This window comes from Schistocerca gregaria, chromosome 3 (assembly GCF_023897955.1).
Source record: "Schistocerca gregaria isolate iqSchGreg1 chromosome 3, iqSchGreg1.2, whole genome shotgun sequence".
Taxonomy (NCBI): domain Eukaryota; kingdom Metazoa; phylum Arthropoda; class Insecta; order Orthoptera; family Acrididae; genus Schistocerca; species Schistocerca gregaria.
Genome location: NC_064922.1, coordinates 20086195 through 20099524, shown reverse-complemented (window position 1 = coordinate 20099524; position 13330 = coordinate 20086195). Strand labels below are relative to the sequence as shown.

Genomic DNA, 13330 nt, shown 5'->3' with positions numbered 1-13330 from the left:
GAACGTGTTGTCCACCTCTAGACTTCAATGACGTTAAGCCGTGATACCTAAGACAGATCTGCACTCGATGACACCACGATAACAGCCTGTCCCCACACTTACACCTTGCTCTCCTTATGACAGTATACATCATATCAGTCTGTGACGCTGGTTTTGCAACTTCTTGCGTGAGTTTATGTTCGCCGCGACCAACACTTACCATGCACTGACCACAAAACATGGAGGAGCCGGGGCTTGAACCCGAGACCGTTCACACGCTAAGCGAACGATCTGCCACCTGAGCTACAGCTACACACACGACCAAGCCTGGCTATTCTCCATTCTTTGCGACTCTGATGTGCACGGACACGATGGTTGGTTGGTTTGTAGCGGCGAAGGTACCAGAATACAAAGGCGCGGACACGTTCATATACACAAGAGTTCCAAGTAGTTTCGATGCTCTGGTATTACGAATGCAAATTCCGTCTGTTTTGAACGTCTTAAATTGAAAGGGCGGTCACAAATTAGTCCATTTCACTCCTTGTCCACAATCACACAGCACCTGAGGTAACAAGCACATCTCGAGCCCCATTGTGCTCTCCATTGTTCATGCCAACTCAGTGCCTCGCTCTTTGCTACTGTGTAAAACTCTTGTCGTCCAACTGCAAAACACTGGGACACAACAAGTTTCCGCGTCCCCTTTGCACTGATCGTACTACGAATCGCTCCCCAAACTTGGCAATCACCCATGCAGATGACTTTTCCGACTTTACACGACGCTCACGCTAGTGACAGCCTTATTTATAGTTCGACGTCGCGCCAAAGCGAATGAGCACATTTCGCCTACGGCTTAGGCCGCTCTTCTAGTGTGGCTGCTCTGTGTCTGCAGGCAGCGAGGGGCTGCAAGCTTCCTGTGTTCGCACCTATATCACCTGTACTTCCTTGTCAGAGACAGACTATCGCAAAACATACAACTCACTCCATGAATTGATTGCTACGGCATCTGTTATCAGCAGTCACAACCAGCAACACCAGTAGCAGCCGACTGCACGCAAAGAATGGGAACGTGCAGTGGGATTTACGTGAAATCGGCGCAATTGTGGATGCTAATCGTTCGCTTGTATCTGCCTACACACCTCTGCCGGTTGGGAATTATTCCACTTGCATGGCAAGGTGCGCATGTAGGTGTGTTAAAAATTCTGGAGGCGCTGGGTATCGATCCCAGTACCTCTCGCACGCTAAGCGAGCGCTCTACCATCTGAGCTACGCCCACCCCCCCGATAACTAATAGTGCTACATACAGTCATATCAACGTCACAGACCCTTGCACTCCCATTATTCCGCAGACAAATACTACTCTCTATGTATCAGTGAGGGTGTCTTTCAGGTTTCGTGCATTCTGTATCGAATCGTAGTTGGCCACAATGAAAGTGGCACGCATAACGTCGAAAATAGAGTTCAGACACCGCTCTGAGTAAGACGAACGTGTTGTCCACCTCTAGACTTCAATGACGTTAAGCCGTGATACCTAAGACAGATCTGCACTCGATGACACCACGACAACAGCCTGTCCCCACACTTACACCTTGCTCTCCTTATGACAGTATACATCATATCAGTCTGTGACGCTGGTTTTGCAACTTCTTGCGTGCGTTTATGTTCGCCGCGACCAACACTTACCATGCACTGACCACAAAACATGGAGGAGCCGGGGCTTGAACCCGAGACCGTTCACACGCTAAGCGAACGATCTGCCACCTGAGCTACAGCTACACACACGACCAAGCCTGGCTATTCTCCATTCTTTGCGACTCTGATGTGCACGGACACGATGGTTGGTTGGTTTGTAGCGGCGAAGGTACCAGAATACAAAGGCGCGGACACGTTCATATACACAAGAGTTCCAAGTAGTTTCGATGCTCTGGTATTACGAATGCAAATTCCGTCTGTTTTGAACGTCTTAAATTGAAAGGGCGGTCACAAATTGGTCCATTTCACTCCTTGTCCACAATCACACAGCACCTGAGGTAACAAGCACATCTCGAGCCCCATTGTGCTCTCCATTGTTCATGCCAACTCAGTGCCTCGCTCTTTGCTACTGTGTAAAACTCTTGTCGTCCAACTGCAAAACACTGGGACACAACAAGTTTCCGCGTCCCCTTTGCACTGATCGTACTACGAATCGCTCCCCAAACTTGGCAATCACCCATGCAGATGACTTTTCCGACTTTACACGACGCTCACGCAACGCTCACGCTAGTGACAGCCTTATTTATAGTTCGACGTCGCGCCAAAGCGAATGAGCACATTTCGCCTACGGCTTAGGCCGCTCTTCTAGTGTGGCTGTTCTGTGTCTGCAGGCAGCGAGGGGCTGCAAGCTTCCTGTGTTCGCACCTATATCACCTGTGCTTCCTTGTCAGAGACAGACTATCGCAAAACATACAACTCAATCCATGAATTGATTGCTACGGCATCTGTTATCAGCAGTCACAACCAGCAACACCAGTAGCAGCCGACTGCACGCAAAGAATGGGAACGTGCAGTGGGATTTACGTGAAATCGGCGCAATTGTGGATGCTAATCGTTCGCTTGTATCTGCCTACACACCTCTGCCGGTTGGGAATTATTCCACTTGCATGGCAAGGTGCGCATGTAGGTGTGTTAAAAATTCTGGAGGCGCTGGGTATCGATCCCAGTACCTCTCGCACGCTAAGCGAGCGCTCTACCATCTGAGCTACGCCCACTCCCCCCCCCCCCCCCCCCGATTACTAGTAGTGCTACATACAGTCATATCAACGTCACAGACCCTTGCACTCCCATTATTCCGCAGACAAATACTACTCTCTATGTATCAGTGAGGGTGTCTTTCAGGTTTCTTGCATTCTGTATCGAATCGTAGTTGGCCACAATGAAAGTGGCACGCATAACGTCGAAAATAGAGTTCAGACACCGCTCTGAGTAAGACGAACGTGTTGTCCACCTCTAGACTTCAATGACGTTAAGCCGTGATACCTAAGACAGATCTGCACTCGATGACACCACGATAACAGCCTGTCCCCACACTTACACCTTGCTCTCCTTATGACAGTATACATCATATCAGTCTGTGACGCTGGTTTTGCAACTTCTTGCGTGCGTTTATGTTCGCCGCGACCAACACTTACCATGCACTGACCACAAAACATGGAGGAGCCGGGGCTTGAACCCGAGACCGTTCACACGCTAAGCGAACGATCTGCCACCTGAGCTACAGCTACACACACGACCAAGCCTGGCTATTCTCCATTCTTTGCGACTCTGATGTGCACGGACACGATGGTTGGTTGGTTTGTAGCGGCGAAGGTACCAGAATACAAAGGCGCGGACACGTTCATATACACAAGAGTTCCAAGTAGTTTCGATGCTCTGGTATTACGAATGCAAATTCCGTCTGTTTTGAACGTCTTAAATTGAAAGGGCGGTCACAAATTGGTCCATTTCACTCCTTGTCCACAATCACACAGCACCTGAGGTAACAAGCACATCTCGAGCCCCATTGTGCTCTCCATTGTTCATGCCAACTCAGTGCCTCGCTCTTTGCTACTGTGTAAAACTCTTGTCGTCCAACTGCAAAACACTGGGACACAACAAGTTTCCGCGTCCCCTTTGCACTGATCGTACTACGAATCGCTCCCCAAACTTGGCAATCACCCATGCAGATGACTTTTCCGACTTTACACGACGCTCACGCAACGCTCACGCTAGTGACAGCCTTATTTATAGTTCGACGTCGCGCCAAAGCGAATGAGCACATTTCGCCTACGGCTTAGGCCGCTCTTCTAGTGTGGCTGTTCTGTGTCTGCAGGCAGCGAGGGGCTGCAAGCTTCCTGTGTTCGCACCTATATCACCTGTGCTTCCTTGTCAGAGACAGACTATCGCAAAACATACAACTCAATCCATGAATTGATTGCTACGGCATCTGTTATCAGCAGTCACAACCAGCAACACCAGTAGCAGCCGACTGCACGCAAAGAATGGGAACGTGCAGTGGGATTTACGTGAAATCGGCGCAATTGTGGATGCTAATCGTTCGCTTGTATCTGCCTACACACCTCTGCCGGTTGGGAATTATTCCACTTGCATGGCAAGGTGCGCATGTAGGTGTGTTAAAAATTCTGGAGGCGCTGGGTATCGATCCCAGTACCTCTCGCACGCTAAGCGAGCGCTCTACCATCTGAGCTACGCCCACCCCCCCGATAACTAGTAGTGCTACATACAGTCATATCAACGTCACAGACCCTTGCACTCCCATTATTCTGCAGACAAACACTACTCTCTATGTATCAGTGAGGGTGTCTTTCAGGTTTCGTGCATTCTGTATCGAATCGTAGTTGGCCACAATGAAAGTGGCACGCATAACGTCGAAAATAGAGTTCAGACACCGCTCTGAGTAAGACGAACGTGTTGTCCACCTCTAGACTTCAATGACGTTAAGCCGTGATACCTAAGACAGATCTGCACTCGATGACACCACGATAACAGCCGGTCCCCACACTTACATCTTGCTCTCCTTATGACAGTATACATCATATCAGTCTGTGACGCTGGTTTTGCAAATTCTTGCGTGCGTTTATGTTCGCCGCGACCAACACTTACCATGCACTGACCACAAAACATGGAGGAGCCGGGTCTTGAACCCGAGACCGTTCACACGCTAAGCGAACGATCTGCCACCTGAGCTACAGCTACACACACGACCAAGCCTGGCTATTCTCCATTCTTTGCGACTCTGATGTGCACGGACACGATGGTTGGTTGGTTTGTAGCGGCGAAGGTACCAGAATACAAAGGCGCGGACACGTTCATATACACAAGAGTTCCAAGTAGTTTCGATGCTCTGGTATTACGAATACAAATTCCGTCTGTTTTGAACGTATTAAATTGAAAGGGTGGTCACAAATTGGTCCATTTCACTCCTGGTCCACAATCACACAGCACCTGAGGTAACAAGCACATCTCGAGCCCCATTGTGCTCTCCATTGTTCATGCAAACTCAGTGCCTCGCTCTTTGCTACTGTGTAAAACTCTAGTCGTCCAACTGCAAAACACTGGGACACAACAAGTTTCCGCGTCCCCTTTGCACTGATCGTACTACGAAACGCTCCCCAAACTTGGCAATCACCCATGCAAATGACTTTTCCGACTTTACACGACGCTCACGCAACGCCCACGCTAGTGACAGCCTTATTTATAGTTCGACGTCGCGCCAAAGCGAATGAGCACATTTCGCCTACGGCTTAGGCCGCTCTTCTAGTGTGGCTGCTCTGTGTCTGCAGGCAGCGAGGGGCTGCAAGCTTCCTGTGTTCGCACCTATATCACCTGTGCTTTCTTGTCAGAGACAGACTATCGCAAAACATACAACTCACTCCATGAATTGATTGCTACGGCATCTGTTATCAGCAGTCACAACCAAAAACACCAGTAGCAGCCGACTGGTCGCAAAGAATGGGAACGTGCAGTGGGATTTACGTGAAATCGGCGCAATTGTGGATGCTAATCGTTCTCTTGTATCTGCCTACACAACACGCGATCTAGTGTATTATTCCACTTGCATGGCAAGGTGCGCATGTAGGTGTGTTAAAAATTCTGGAGGCGCTGGGTATCGATCCCAGTACCTCTCGCACGCTAAGCGAGCGCTCTACCATCTGAGCTACGCCCACCCCGCCGATAACTAGTAGTGCTACATACAGTCATATCAACGTCACAGACCCTTGCACTCCCATTATTCCGCAGACAAACACTACTCTCTATGTATCAGTGAGGGTGTCTTTCAGGTTTCGTGCATTCTGTATCGAATCGTAGTTGGCCACAATGAAAGTGGCACGCATAACGTCGAAAATAGAGTTCAGACACCGCTCTGAGTAAGACGAACGTGTTGTCCACCTCTAGACTTCAATGACGTTAAGCCGTGATACCTAAGACAGATCTGCACTCGATGACACCACGATTACAGCCGGTCCCCACACTTACATCTTGCTCTCCTTATGACAGTATACATCATATCAGTCTGTGACGCTGGTTTTGCAACTTCTTGCGTGCGTTTATGTTCGCCGCGACCAACACTTACCATGCACTGACCACAAAACATTGAGGAGCCGGGGCTTGAACCCGAGACCATTCACACGCTAAGCGAACGATCTGCCACCTGAGCTACAGCTACACACACGACCAAGCCTGGCTATTCTCCATTCTTTGCGACTCTGATGTGCACGGACACGATGGTTGGTTGGTTTGTAGCGGCGAAGGTACCAGAATACAAAGGCGCGGACACGTTCATATACACAAGAGTTCCAAGTAGTTTCGATGCTCTGGTATTACGAATGCAAATTCCGTCTGTTTTGAACGTCTTAAATTGAAAGGGCGGTCACAAATTGGTCCATTTCACTCCTTGTCCACAATCACACAGCACCTGAGGTAACAAGCACATCTCGAGCCCCATTGTGCTCTCCACTGTTCATGCCAACTCAGTACCTCGCTCTTTGCTACTGTGTAAAACTCTAGTCGTCCAACTGCAAAACACTGGGACACAACAAGTTTCCGCGTCCCCTTTGCACTGATCGTACTACGAAACGCTCCCCAAACTTGGCAATCACCCATGCAGATGACTTTTCCGACTTTACACGACGCTCACGCTAGTGACAGCCTTATTTATAGTTCGACGTCGCGCCAAAGCGAATGAGCACATATCGCCTACGGCTTAGGCCGCCCTTCTAGTGTGGCTGCTCTGTGTCTGCAGGCAGCGAGGGGCTGCAAGCTTCCTGTGTTCGCACCTATATCACCTGTGCTTCCTTGTCAGAGTCAGACTATCGCAAAACATACAACTCACTCCATGAATTGATTGCTACGGCATCTGTTATCAGCAGTCACAACCAGCAACACCAGTAGCAGCCGACTGCACGCAAAGAATGGGAACGTGCAGTGGGATTTACGTGAAATCGGCGCAATTGTGGATGCTAATCGTTCTCTTGTATCTGCCTACACACCTCTGCCGGTTGGGAATTATTCCACTTGCATGGCAAGGTGCGCATGTACGTGTGTTAAAAATTCTGGAGGCGCTGGGTATCGATCCCAGTACCTCTTGCACGCTAAGAGAGCGCTCTACCATCTGAGCTATGCCCACCCCCCCGATAACTAGTAGTGCTACATACAGTCATATCAACGTCACAGACCCTTGCACTCCCATTATTCCGCAGACAAACACTACTCTCTATGTATCAGTGAGGGTGTCTTTCTGGTTTCGTGCATTCTGTATCGAATCGTAGTTGGCCACAATGAAAGTGGCACGCATAACGTCGAAAATAGAGTTCAGACACCGCTCTGAGTAAGACGAACGTGTTGTCCACCTCTAGACTTCAATGACGTTAAGCCGTGATACCTAAGACAGATCTGCACTCGATGACACCACGATAACAGCCGGTCCCCACACTTACACCTTGCTCTCCTTATGACAGTATACATCATATCAGTCTGTGACGCTGGTTTTGCAACTTCTTGCGTGCGTTTATGTTCCCCGCGACCAACACTTACCATGCACTGACCACAAAACATGGAGGAGCCGGGGCTGGAACCCGAGACCGTTCACACGCTAAGCGAACGATCTTCCACCTGAGCTACAGCTACACACACGACCAAGCCTGGCTATTCTCCATTCTTTGCGACTCTGATGTGCACGGACACGATGGTTGGTTGGTTTGTAGCGGCGAAGGTACCAGAATACAAAGGCGCGGACACGTTCATATACACAAGAGTTCCAAGTAGTTTCGATGCTCTGGTATTACGAATGCAAATTCCGTCTGTTTTGAACGTCTTAAATTGAAAGGGCGGTCACAAATTGGTCCATTTCACTCCTTGTCCACAATCACACAGCACCTGAGGTAACAAGCACATCTCGAGCCCCATTGTGCTCTCCATTGTTCATGCCAACTCAGTGCCTCGCTCTTTGCTACTGTGTAAAACTCTTGTCGTCCAACTGCAAATACTGGGACACAACAAGTTTCCGCGTCCCCTTTGCACTGATCGTACTACGAAACGCTCCCCAAACTTGGAAATCACCCATGCAGATGACTTTTCCGACGTTACACGACGCGCACGCTAGTGACAGCCTTATTTATAGTTCGACGTCGCGCCAAAGCGAATGAGCACATTTCGCCTACGGCTTAGGCCGCTCTTCTAGTGTGGCTGCTCTGTGTCTGCAGGCAGCGAGGGGCTGCAAGCTTCCTGTGTTCGCACCTATATCACCTGTGCTTCCTTGTCAGAGACAGACTATCGCAAAACATACAACTCACTCCATGAATTGATTTCTACGGCATCTGTTATCAGCAGTCACAACCAGCAACACCAGTAGCAGCCGACTGGTCGCAAAGAATGGGAACGTGCAGTGGGATTTACGTGAAATCGGCGCAATTGTGGATGCTAATCGTTCTCTTGTATCTGCCTACACACCTCTGCCGGTTGGGAATTATTCCACTTGCATGGCAAGGTGCGCATGTAGGTGTGTTAAAAATTCTGGAGGCGCTGGGTATCGATCCCAGTACCTCTCGCACGCTAAGCGAGCGCTCTACCATTTGAGCTACGCCCACCCCGCAGATAACTAGTAGTGCTACATACAGTCATATCAACGTCATAGACCCTTGCACTCCCATTATTCCGCAGACAAACACTACTCTCTATGTATCAGTGAGGGTGTCTTTCAGGTTTCGTGCATTCTGTATCGAATCGTAGTTGGCCACAATGAAAGTGGCACGCATAACGTCGAAAATAGAGTTCAGACACCGCTCTGAGTAAGACGAACGTGTTGTCCACCTCTAGACTTCAATGACGTTAAGCCGTGATACCTAAGACAGATCTGCACTCGATGACACCACGATAACAGCCGGTCCCCACACTTACACCTTGCTCTCCTTATGACAGTATACATCATATCAGTCTGTGACGCTGGTTTTGCAACTTCTTGCGTGCGTTTATGTTCGCCGCGACCAACACTTACCATGCACTGACCACAAAACATGGAGGAGCCGGGGCTTGAACCCGAGACCGTTCACACGCTAAGCGAACGATCTGCCACCTGAGCTACTGCTACACACACGACCAGACCTGGCTATTCTCCATTCTTTGCGACTCTGATGTGCACGGACACGATGGTTGGTTGGTTTGTAGCGGCGAAGGTACCAGAATACAAAGGCGCGGACTCGTTCATATACACAAGAGTTCCAAGTAGTTTCGATGCTCTGGTATTACGAATGCAAATTCCGTCTGTTTTGAACGTCTTAAATTGAAAGGGCGGTCACAAATTGGTCCATTTCACTCCTTGTCGACAATCACACAGCATCTGAGGTAACAAGCACATCTCGAGCCCCATTGTGCTCTCCATTGTTCATGCCAACTCAGTGCCTCGCTCTTTGCTACTGTGTAAAACTCTTGTCGTCCAACTGCAAAACACTGGGACACAACAAGTTTCCGCGTCCCCTTTGCACTGATCGTACTACGAAACGCTCCCCAAACTTGGCAATCACCCATGCAGATGACTTTTCCGACTTTACACGACGCTCACGCTAGTGACAGCCTTATTTATAGTTCGACGTCGCGCACAAAGCGAATGAGCACATTTCGCCTACGGCTTAGGCCGCTCTTCTAGTGTGGCTGCTCTGTGTTTGCAGGCAGCGAGGGGCTGCAAGCTTCCTGTGTTCGCACCTATATCACCTGTGCTTCCTTGTCAGAGACAGACTATCGCAAAACATACAACTCACTCCATGAATTGATAGCTACGGCATCTGTTATCAGCAGTCACAACCAGCAACACCAGTAGCAGCCGACTGGTCGCAAAGAATGGGAACGTGCAGTGGGATTTACGTGAAATCGGCGCAATTGTGGATGCTAATCGTTCGCTTGTATCTGCCTACACACCTCTGCCGGTTGGGAATTATTCCACTTGCATGGAAAGGTGCGCATGTAGGTGTGTTAAAAATTCTGGAGGCGCTGGGTATCGATCCCAGTACCTCTCGCACGCTAAGCGAGCGCTCTACCATCTGAGCTACGCCCACCCCCCCGATAACTAGTAGTGCTACATACAGTCATATCAACGTCACAGACCCTTGCACTCCCATTATTCCGCAGACAAACACTACTCTCTATGTATCAGTGAGGGTGTCTTTCAGGTTTCGTGCATTCTGTATCGAATCGTAGTTGGCCACAATGAAAGTGGCACGCATAACGTCGAAAACAGAGTTCAGACACCGCTCTGAGTAAGACGAACGTGTTGTCCACCTCTAGAGTTCAATGACGTTAAGCCGTGATACCTAAGACAGATCTGCACTCGATGACACCACGATAACAGCCGGTCCCCACACTTACACCTTGCTCTCCTTATGACAGTATACATCATATCAGTCTGTGACGCTGGTTTTGCAACTTCTTGCGTGCGTTTATGTTCGCCGCGACCAACACTTACCATGCACTGACTACAAAACATGGAGGAGCCGGGGCTTGAACCCGAGAACGTTCACACGCTAAGCGAACGATCTGCCAACTGAGCTACAGCTACACACACGACCAAGCCTGGCTATTCTCCATTCTTTGCGACTCTGATGTGCACGAACACGATGGTTGGTTGGTTTGTAGCGGCGAAGGTACCAGAATACAAAGGCGCGGACACGTTCATATACACAAGAGTTCCAAGTAGTTTCGATGCTCTGGTATTACGAATGCAAATTCCGTCTGTTTTGAACGTCTTAAATTGAAAGGGCGGTCACAAATTGGTCCATTTCAATCCTTGTCCACAATCACACAGCACCTGAGGTAACAAGCACATCTCGAGCCCCATTGTGCTCTCCATTGTTCATGCCAACTCAGTGCCTCGCTCTTTGCTACTGTGTAAAACTCTAGTCGTCCAACTGCAAAACACTGGGACACAACAAGTTTCCGCGTCCCCTTTGCACTGATCGTACTACGAAACGCTCCCCAAACTTGGCAATCACCCATGCAGATGACTTTTCCGACTTTACACGACGCTCACGCTAGTGACAGCCTTATTTATAGTTCGACGTCGCGCCAAAGCGAATGAGCACATATCGCCTACGGCTTAGGCCGCTCTTCTAGTGTGGCTGCTCTGTGTCTGCAGGCAGCGAGGGGCTGCAAGCTTCCTGTGTTCGCACCTATATCACCTGTGCTTCCTTGTCAGAGACAGACTATCGCAAAACATACAACTCACTCCATGAATTGATTGCTACGGCATCTGTTATCAGCAGTCACAACCAGCAACACCAGTAGCAGCCGACTGCACGCAAAGAATGGGAACGTGCAGTGGGGTTTACGTGAAATCGGCGCAATTGTGGATGCTAATCGTTCTCTTGTATCTGCCTACACACCTCTGCCGGTTGGGAATTATTCCACTTGCATCGCAAGGTGCGCATGTAGGTGTGTTAAAAATTCTGGAGGCGCTGGGTATCGATCCCAGTACCTCTCGCACGCTAAGAGAGCGCTCTACCATCTGAGCTATGCCCACCCCCCCGATAACTAGTAGTGCTACATACAGTCATATCAACGTCACAGACCCTTGCACTCCCATTATTCCGCAGACAAACACTACTCTCTATGTATCAGTGAGGGTGTCTTTCTGGTTTCGTGCATTCTGTATCGAATCGTAGTTGGCCACAATGAAAGTGGCACGCATAACGTCGAAAATAGAGTTCAGACACCGCTCTGAGTAAGACGAACGTGTTGTCCACCTCTAGACTTCAATGACGTTAAGCCGTGATACCTAAGACAGATCTGCACTCTATGACACCACGATAACAGCCGGTCCCCACACTTACACCTTGCTCTCCTTATGACAGTATACATCATATCAGTCTGTGACGCTGGTTTTGCAACTTCTTGCGTGCGTTTATGTTCGCCGCGACCAACACTTACCATGCACTGACCACAAAACATGGAGGAGCCGGGGCTTGAACCCGAGACCGTTCACACGCTAAGCGAACGATCTTCCACCTGAGCTACAGCTACACACACGACCAAGCCTGGCTATTCTCCATTCTTTGCGACTCTGATGTGCACGGACACGATGGTTGGTTGGTTTGTAGCGGCGAAGGTACCAGAATACAAAGGCGCGGACACGTTCATATACACAAGAGTTCCAAGTAGTTTCGATGCTCTGGTATTACGAATGCAAATTCCGTCTGTTTTGAACGTCTTAAATTGAAAGGGCGGTCACAAATTGGTCCATTTCACTCCTTGTCCACAATCACACAGCACCTGAGGTAACAAGCACATCTCGAGCCCCATTGTGCTCTCCATTGTTCATGCCAACTCAGTGCCTCGCTCTTTGCTACTGTGTAAAACTCTTGTCGTCCAACTGCAAATACTGGGACACAACAAGTTTCCGCGTCCCCTTTGCACTGATCGTACTACGAAACGCTCCCCAAACTTGGAAATCACCCATGCAGATGACTTTTCCGACTTTACACGACGCTCACGCTAGTGACAGCCTTATTTATAGTTCGACGTCGCGCCAAAGCGAATGAGCACATTTCGCCTACGGCTTAGATCGCTCTTCTAGTGTGGCTGCTCTGTGTCTGCAGGCAGCGAGGGGCTGCAAGCTTCCTGTGTTCGCACCTATATCACCTGTGCTTCCTTGTCAGAGACAGACTATCGCAAAACATACAACTCACTCCATGAATTGATTGCTACGGCATCTGTTATCAGCAGTCACAACCAGCAACACCAGTAGCAGCCGACTGGTCGCAAAGAATGGGAACGTGCAGTGGGATTTACGTGAAATCGGCGCAATTGTGGATGCTAATCGTTCTCTTGTATCTGCCTACACACCTCTGCCGGTTGGGAATTATTCCACTTGCATGGCAAGGTGCGCATGTAGGTGTGTTAAAAATTCTGGAGGCGCTGGGTATCGATCCCAGTACCTCTCGCACGCTAAGCGAGCGCTCTACCATCTGAGCTACGCCCACCCCCCAGATAACTAGCAGTGCTACATATTGTCATATCAACGTCATAGACCCTTGCACTCCCATTATTCCGCAGACAAACACTACTCTCTATGTATCAGTGAGGGTGTCTTTCAGGTTTCGTGCATTCTGTATCGAATCGTAGTTGGCCACAATGAAAGTGGCACGCATAACGTCGGCGTGTGAGTTCAGACACCGCTCTGAGTAAGACGAACGTGTTGTCCACCTCTAGACTTCAATGACGTTAAGCCGTGATACCTAAGACAGATCTGCACTCTATGACACCACGATAACAGCCGGTCCCCACACTTACACCTTGCTCTCCTTATGACAGTATACATCATATCAGTCTGTGA

General features: G+C 49.4%; 7 non-coding genes across 7 annotated transcripts; all 7 read right to left on the bottom strand.

The window, feature by feature from the left end:
• Nucleotides 1-1179: 1179 nt before the first annotated feature.
• Nucleotides 1180-1253, bottom strand: Trnaa-agc (transfer RNA alanine (anticodon AGC)). Its single transcript has one exon. It is a non-coding gene; the product is annotated as a tRNA-Ala (tRNA).
• Nucleotides 1254-2650: 1397 nt separating this feature from the next.
• On the bottom strand, nt 2651-2726 carry Trnaa-agc (transfer RNA alanine (anticodon AGC)). Its single transcript has one exon. It is a non-coding gene; the product is annotated as a tRNA-Ala (tRNA).
• Nucleotides 2727-4134: 1408 nt separating this feature from the next.
• Trnaa-agc (transfer RNA alanine (anticodon AGC)) lies at nt 4135-4208 on the bottom strand. The gene has a single exon. It is a non-coding gene; the product is annotated as a tRNA-Ala (tRNA).
• A 1397-nt stretch (nt 4209-5605) lies between these two features.
• Nucleotides 5606-5679, bottom strand: Trnaa-agc (transfer RNA alanine (anticodon AGC)). The gene has a single exon. It is a non-coding gene; the product is annotated as a tRNA-Ala (tRNA).
• A 2845-nt stretch (nt 5680-8524) lies between these two features.
• Trnaa-agc (transfer RNA alanine (anticodon AGC)) lies at nt 8525-8598 on the bottom strand. The gene has a single exon. It is a non-coding gene; the product is annotated as a tRNA-Ala (tRNA).
• Nucleotides 8599-9985: 1387 nt separating this feature from the next.
• Trnaa-agc (transfer RNA alanine (anticodon AGC)) lies at nt 9986-10059 on the bottom strand. The gene has a single exon. It is a non-coding gene; the product is annotated as a tRNA-Ala (tRNA).
• Nucleotides 10060-12904: 2845 nt separating this feature from the next.
• Nucleotides 12905-12978, bottom strand: Trnaa-agc (transfer RNA alanine (anticodon AGC)). The gene has a single exon. It is a non-coding gene; the product is annotated as a tRNA-Ala (tRNA).
• Nucleotides 12979-13330: the final 352 nt, after the last annotated feature.